Raw genomic sequence first — 8,107 nt, 5'->3', positions numbered from 1 at the left:
ATGGGTGGCGTCAGATCCCAATGGATATTATCAACAAAATAGCAGCCATGTCCCCACCAACCAACAAAAAGGAGACACAGGCCTTCTTAGGCGTTGTGGGTTTCTGGCGAATGCACATTCCGAATTACAGTCTGATAGTAAGCCCTCTCTACCATGTAACCCGGAAGAAGAATGATTTCAAATGGGGCCCTGAGCAACAACAAGCTTTTGAACAAATTAAACAAGAAATAGTTCATGCCGTAGCCCTTGGGCCAATCCGGGCAGGACCAGATGTAAAAAATGTGCTGTACACCGCAGCCGGGGAGAATGGCCCTACCTGGAGTCTCTGGCAGAAAGCACCAGGGGAGACTCGAGGTCGACCCCTGGGGTTTTGGAGTTGGGGATACAGAGGATCCGAGGCCTGCTACACTCCAACAGAAAAGGAGATATTGGCAGCCTATGAAGGGGTTCGAGCTGCTTCAGAGGTGATTGGCACTGAAGCACAGCTCCTCCTGGCACCCCGACTCCCAGTGCTGGGTTGGATGTTCAAAGAGAGGACTCCTTCTACACATCACGCAACTGATGCTACATGGAGTAAGTGGGTTGCACTGATCACACAATGGGCTCGAATAGGAAGCCCCAATCGTCCAGGGATTCTGGAAGTGATCACAGACTGGCCAGAAGGTAAAGGTTTCGGAATGTCCCCAGAGGAGGAGGTGACACATGCTGAAGAAGTCCCACCGTATAATAAACTAACAGAAGATGAGAAGCCATATGCCCTCTTCACTGATGGGTCCTGTCACATCGTGGGAAAGCATCGAAGGTGGAAGGCTGCTGTATGGAGTCCTACACAACGAGTTGCAGAAGCTGCTGAAGGAGAAGGTGAATCAAGCCAGTTTGCAGAGGTGAAAGCCATCCAGCTTAGATGGCTTTCCATCCATTTCAGCCTTAGATATTGCTGAAAGAGAAAAGTGGCCAACACTGTACCTCTATACCGACTCATGGATGGTGGCCAATGCCCTGTGGGGGTGGTTACAGCAGTGGAAGCAGAGCAACTGGCAGCGTAGAGGCAAACACATCTGGGCTGCCCCATTGTGGCAAGATACTGCTGGCCGGCTAGAGAAGCTGGTTGTAAAGGTACGTCATGTAGATGCCCACGTACCCAAGAGTCAGGCCACTGAGGAACATCAGAACAACCAGCAGGTGGATCAGGCTGCCAAGATTGAAGTGCCTCAGCTGGATTTGGACTGGCAGCATAAGGGTGAATTATTTATAGCTCGGTGAGCCCATGACACCTCAAGCCATCAAGGAAGAGATGCGACATATAGATGGGCCTGTGATCGAGGGGTGGACTTGAGCATGGATGCCATCTAACAGGTCATCCATCAATGTGAAACATGCGCCATAATCAAGCAAGCCAAGCGAGTAAAGCCTCTGTGGTATGGAGGATGATGGTTGAAATATAAATATGGGGAAGCATGGCAAATCGACTACATCACGCACCACAAACCCGCCAAGACAAGCGTTATGTTCTTACAATGGTGGAAGTAACTACTGGGTGGCTGGAAACATATCCTGTGCCCCATGCCACTGCCTGGAACACTATTCTGGGTCTTGAAAAGCAAGTCCTGTGGCGACATGGCACCCCAGAGAGAATTGTGTCAGACAACGGGGCTCATTTTCGGAACAACCTCATAGACACCTGGGCCAAAGAGCATGGTATTGAGTGGGTGTATCACATCCCCTATCATGCACCAGCCTCTGGGAAAGTTGAAAGGTGCAATGGACTGCTAAAAACTACCCTGAGGGCAATGGGTGGTGGGACCCTTAAACACTGGGGGACACATTTAGCAAAGGCCACCTGGTTAGTTAACACTAGGGGATCTGCCAATCGAGCTGGCCCTGCCCAATCAAAATTTCCACGCCCAGTAGAAGGAGATAAAGTTCCTGTAATGCGCATGAAGAATATGTTGGGTAAAACAGTTTGGGTTATCCCTGCTTTAGGCAAAGGCAAGCCCATCTGCGGGATTGCTTTTGCTCAGGGACCGGGATGCACTTGGTGGGTGATGAGAAAGGATGGGGAAGTCCGGTGTGTACCCCAAGGGGATCTGATTTTGGGTGAAAATAGCCAATAAATTAAATTGTACGATGTTAATAGCTATATGCTGTATTAATAGTATAACCATAAGAATCACCCAAAACTAATGAAGGATGGACTTTGGAACTGACTTCAACTGGTGCCCAGGAACTTTGTAGAAAATTACATCTGTGACGTCCAGACTGCGAGCATGGACCATACCAGATACCCCAGCCATGAAAAATACTCCGGATGCAGCGTGCAACAATCCAGCAGCACGCACCATTGTTCCTGCTCTGAGACACTGTAATGGCAGATGGAACCCAAAGCCATGGCCTAAATGAACTCAATGGACACTTTAGAGCGATGGCCCATGGAGTAAGAAGATGGTGTCAGTGAAATAATCTGGGCATGATGTAGATGGTATGGAATAAGGGGTGGATAATGTCCTGGTTCTGGCAAGGATAGAGTTAATTTCACAAGGAGCCAGAACAGATGAGCCAAGCTGGCTGGGGGCTATTCCATGCCATGTGACGTCATGCTAACCATAAAAGGGGGCTAGTGGGGTAGGGGAGGGGCAGCGCGGTTCAGGGTTCAGGGCGGGCTGAGTGTCTGGTTGGTAAATTGTTATCGGTAAATTGTTCTCTATTATCACCCATTGTTAATATCTGTTATCAGCACTGTTGTTGATTGTTTTTCCCTCTCCCTTGCTGTCCCAGTAAACTGCCCTTATCCCAACCCTCGAGGCTTTGCCGTTGTTTTTTCCCATTCTCCTCCCCGTCCCACTGTGGGAGGGGTGAGTGAGCGGCTGCGTGGTGCTCAGCTGCCGGCTGGGCCTAAACCATGTCACAGGGTCAGTGAAGTATTTGAGCTTTGTAATATTAGTAATAGGGTGAAAGGATAGAAGAATACAAAGTATTTGAAAACAAATGAAGAAAAAAATCTAATGAGGCAATGCTAGAAAACAAAGCCAAAAACCATAGCTATTTCAATAATTAATTAAAAATACTGTAAGGTAAATGTGTATAGATTAGTCAGACATTAGAGCTAGACTTTGAATAATGGAGGGCAGTATGAAACAAAAAAAGTCAGTGTTTGTGCACAGCAGCACACACTGGGACCTGTACTCATGCCTAATCACCAATTGTGTGGGTAAAATGAACAGCATTCACTCAAAACCACACAAGATGTAATGCTTCTTTGTTTAACATTTAGTAGGACTAGATCTTGTATTAAATTGGCGCATCCCCTTCCTCCCCCATGTGTGCTTATATCATCTTGTAAAGCCGTCATGTGAAATACTCTTGTCAAGTCCTGTTCAGGACTTTCATAGTAATTTTTAGTAGCTCCAAGACCTAACTGCAAACAGCAGCCTGATTTCAGTCATTGCATTTTGTTTCTTTATCTAGGAAGTTGTCCTCAACTAGTACAGGTGATGGAGAGCCCGACTAGAGGAGAAGCACTGCTGGACTTGTTGCTCACTAATGCAGAGGCACTAACTAGACAGTTCAAGATTGGAGGCAGCCTGTGCTGAAGTGATCATACCCTCATGGAATTCTCGATCTTGAGAGGTACAGGATGGGTGAAAAGTAGAGTCAAGATACTAAACCTCAGAAAGGCAAACTTTCAGCTGTTTAAGGCACTAGTGCATGGGATCCCTTGGGAAACTGTCCTCAGAGGCAAAGGAGCGAATGAGACCTTGGAGGTATTTAAAGACAATTTTCTTAGGGCACAAGAGCTCTCAATCCTGATGTGCAAGAAGTCAGGCAGGGGACACAGGAGGCCAGCTTGGCTAAGTCAAGCCAGCTTTGGCTTAGCCAAACTAAAACACAAAACCAAAATGCATACGCAGTGGAGCAGGGATATACATCCTGGGGAGATTGTAGGGATAGCCCAAGAGTACAGGGAGGGGATCAGGAAAGCCAAGGCACAGCTGGAGCTGAACTTGGCTAGGGATGTGAAAAATAACAAGAAGGGTTTCTTCAGGTACACAGGACAACAAAGGAAGATGAAAGAAACTAAAGCCCCAATGAGCAAAATCAGGCAGACATGGCTACAATAGAGATGGAGAAGGCTGAGGTACTCAACAACCTTTTTGCCTCAGTCTTCACTGGCAAAGGCTCTAGTCATGCCACCCAATTCACAGAATCCAAAGGCAGGGACTGGGAGAATGAAGTACTGCCTACTGTAGCAGAAGATCAGGTTCAAGACCATCTAAGGAACCTGATTGTGCACAAGTTCACAAGATCTGATGAGATGTGTATTGGGTTTGCATGGCAAGGTTTTGGTAGTGGGGGGGGCAATGGGAGTGGCTTCTGTGAGAAGCTGCCAGAAGCTTCCGCCATGTTCAACAGAGCCAATGCCAGCCAGCTCCAAGATGGATCCGCTGCTGGCCAAGGCCGAGCCCTTCAGGCATCGTGGTAATGCCTCTGGGATAACATAGTTAAGAAGGGGGGAAAAACCTGCTGTGGAGCAGCAGCCAGAGAGAGGAGTGAGCAGATGTGAGACGAACAACTCTGCAAACACCCAGGTCAGTGCAGAAGGAGGGGCAGGAGGTGCTCCAGGCACTGGAGCACAGATTCCCCTTGCAGTCCCTGGAGAAGACCATGGTGAGGCAGGCTGTCCCCCTGCAGCCCATGGAGGTCCATGGTGGAGCAGAGATTCCACCTGCAGCCCATGGAGGACCCCACACTGGAGCAGGTGGAGGCGCCCGTGGCCCGTGGGAAGCCCACGCTGGAGCAAGCTCCTGGCAGGACCTGCGGCCCCATGGAGAGAGGAGCGCAGGCTGGAGCAGGTTTGCTGGCAGGACTTGTGACCCCATGGGGGACCCACGCTGGAGCAGCCTGTTCCTGAAGGGCTGCACCCCGTGGAAGGGACCCATGCTCGAGCAGTTGGTGAAGAGCTTGTCCTAGTTTTCGGCTGGGATAAACTTAATATTCACAAGAAACCGGGAGGGGACACAGCCAGGACAGCTGACCCAAACTAGCCAAAGGTGTATTCCATACCATATGACATCATGCTCAGCTTATAAAGGGAGCTGGCTGGGGAGGAGAACCCACTGCTCAGGGGCAGGCTGGGCATGGGGCTCTGGGGGTGACCAAACTGCATTGCATATCACCCACTTTGTATATCCTAAGCATTGTTGTTGTTATTTTCTTGTCCCTTTGCTGTCCCAGTAAACTGTCCTTATCCCAACTCCAAGTTTTACCTTTTTCTTCCCATTCTCCTCTCCATCCCACCAGGACACACACAAACACAATGACCAGTGAGCAAGTGGCCACACGGTGCTGAGCTGCTGGCTGGGGCTAAACCACAACAGTCCTTTATGGCACCCAACATGGGGCACAAAGGGTTGAGATACTGACAGATCTGACCAGAGAGTGTTAAAACAATTATATACATTTATTTTATTAGTTAAGTAATCACAACGGTGTTTTGTTTGTCACATGGCCATGGTATGTAAGCCTGTACTTGCTGTACGTATTCCCTGCAGCACTGTTTATCACCTCTGGGAGAGGGGTCCAGATTCTCATTTTGCTGTACTGCGTGGTATCAACTTATGATACGATGACATCACTGGTCTTGAGGTTAAGCTGGTACTTGTATGTGGCATTGCTGTCACGCTTGTACCTTGGCTGACATTTCTCAGAATTGATTAATAATCACACCCAATCTATGGGGAAGACGGGGGGGACACTTTCTCCTGCTCTTTCACCTCTCCTTTTTCTTCAGGCTGGTCACAGCAGCTTTTGAGGATTTTGAATATCCTTGCGATGTTCAAACCAGCATGCTCCTATTGCTATGTGTCCTGAATGTGTTTCAGGTCTTGGTTAGGGTTACAAAAAATTATTATTCTTCTTTTGTTTTGTCATTTTTTAGTCTTTTAAGGTTCTAGTTGGGCTTTGGCCCTTCTAATTTTCTCCTTGTATAGCTTGATGACATCTTTGTTGTCCTCCTGACTTGCCTGCCCCTTCCTTCAAAGGCCATAAACTCCTTTTTTTCCTGAGTTTCAGCCAAAGTTCTCTATTCAGCCAGGCTGGTCGTCTTCCCCTCTGACTCATCTTTCAGCACATGGACACAGCCTGCTCCTTTGCCTGTTAAGATTTCCTTCTTGAAGAGTGTCCAGCCTTCTTGGACTCCCTTGCCCTTCAGGACTCTCTCTCAAGGGACTCTGCCAACCAGGCTCCTAAACAGGCAAAAGTCTGCCTTTTGCAAGTCCAAGGTAGCAGTTCTGCTGACCCCCCTCCTTACTTCTCCAAGAATTGAAAACTCTATCATTTCATGATCGCTGTGCTCAAGACAGCCTCCAGCTGTCACATCACCCACAAGTTCTCTGTTTGTGAACAACCTAATTCTTACCCATAGACACTCAACCCTGTTGTCACCATCATTAAGCTCTAAACAACCAAAACACTCCTTAACATACAGAGCCACACCACCACCTCTCCTTCCTTGTCTATCTCTTCTGAAGAGTTTGTAGCCATCCATTGCAGCACTCCCATTGTGCGAGTCATCCCACCATGTTTCCACGATGGCAACTACGTCATAGTTTTCCTGAAGCACAACAGCTTCCAGCTCCTCCTGTTTGTTGCCCATGCTGCATGCATTGGTGTAGATGCACTTCACTGGGGCTACTGATCCTGCCACTTTTTTTTGCAGAGGAGAAACTCCAGTCCCTATGCAACCATTCTCAGGCACTTCTGTGGTTTCTAACCCACCAATAACCCGTGTCTTTGCTGTCACATGGCTCTCCATCTCCTGCCTCCACTGAGATGGCAGACCAAAAGGACCTCACTAGCACACTGTCCCTTAAACAGTGGCGTGCTGCCCCCAGGCTTATCTCTAGCAGCCTGGTTTTATCCCCTTCCCCCTTCAAATCTAGTTCAAAGCTCTTTCAATGACCCTCGCTAACTCATGTGCAAAGATCAGTTTCCCTCTTTGAGGCACATGTACCCTGTCACCAGCAGGCCTGGTGTTATATAAACGGACCCAGGATCAAAAAATCCAAAATTCCACCAGTGACACCAGTCTCGGAGCCAGGTACTGATCTGCTGGCTCTTCCCATTTTTTCCCTCATCATTCCCTGCAACTGGAAGGGTAAAGGAAAACACTACTGGTGCTCCTTGGGACCAGTCATCCCAAGGTCCTGAAGTCTCTCTTGATTGCCCTTGGACTTCTTATTGCAACTTCAGCACTGCCTACATGACAAATCAATAATGGAGAGTAACCTGAGGGCCATACGAGGGTTGGAAGCTTTCTCTTCATATCTTTAACCCAGGCCCCAGGGAGGCAACAGACTTCCCTAAGAACCAGGTCCAGTCTGCATATTGGGCCTTCTGTTCCCCTCAGAAGAGTCTCCTATGGCAATGACCCATCTTTTTTAATTTAGGGAAGTAGTTTTGATGCAGGGCATAGGCTGACCTAACCTTGGCAACACATCCAACCTAGATGAACCATCGTCCTCATTATTGTTTGGTTCCACTTGGAGAGCCTTGTACCTATTACGCAAAGGCACCTGGGAAGGTTGGGTAGTCACAGAGGAAACGGTCTTGCTGTGCCAGGCAGGAACTTGCCATCATTGCCCACTATCTTTTAAGCCACCACATTCTGCCAAGTGGATAAAGGACAGGGCATCATCCCTGTTATGAGTCCTGCCTGCCTGTTGGGCCTTTCCATCAAAGGTAGGGTGTGGTTCCAGTAACCTCTCTCTTGCCCTCCCCGATACTTCTCAACGTACTCACCTCCTGCTGGAGCTCTGTGTGGTGGGTTGACCCAGGCTGGCAGCCAGGTGTCCCCAAAGCCACTCTGTCACTGCCCTCCTCAGCTGGGCAGGGGAGAGAAAGTACAACGAAAGGCTCCTGGGTCGAGGTAAGGGCAGGGAGAGATCACTCACCAGTTACTGTCATGGGCAAAACAGACTCAACTCAGGAAAATTCATCTAATTTATTACCAAGCAAATCAGAGTATGATAATGAGAAATAAAACCAAATCTTAAACCACCTCCCCCCACCCCTCCCTTCTTCCCAGGCTCAACTTCACTCCCCATTTCTC

This window comes from Balearica regulorum, chromosome Z, assembly GCF_011004875.1.
Source record: "Balearica regulorum gibbericeps isolate bBalReg1 chromosome Z, bBalReg1.pri, whole genome shotgun sequence".
NCBI lineage: Eukaryota > Metazoa > Chordata > Aves > Gruiformes > Gruidae > Balearica > Balearica regulorum.
The sequence above is the reverse complement of the archived record's forward strand: the minus strand, read 5'-3'. Positions refer to the sequence as shown.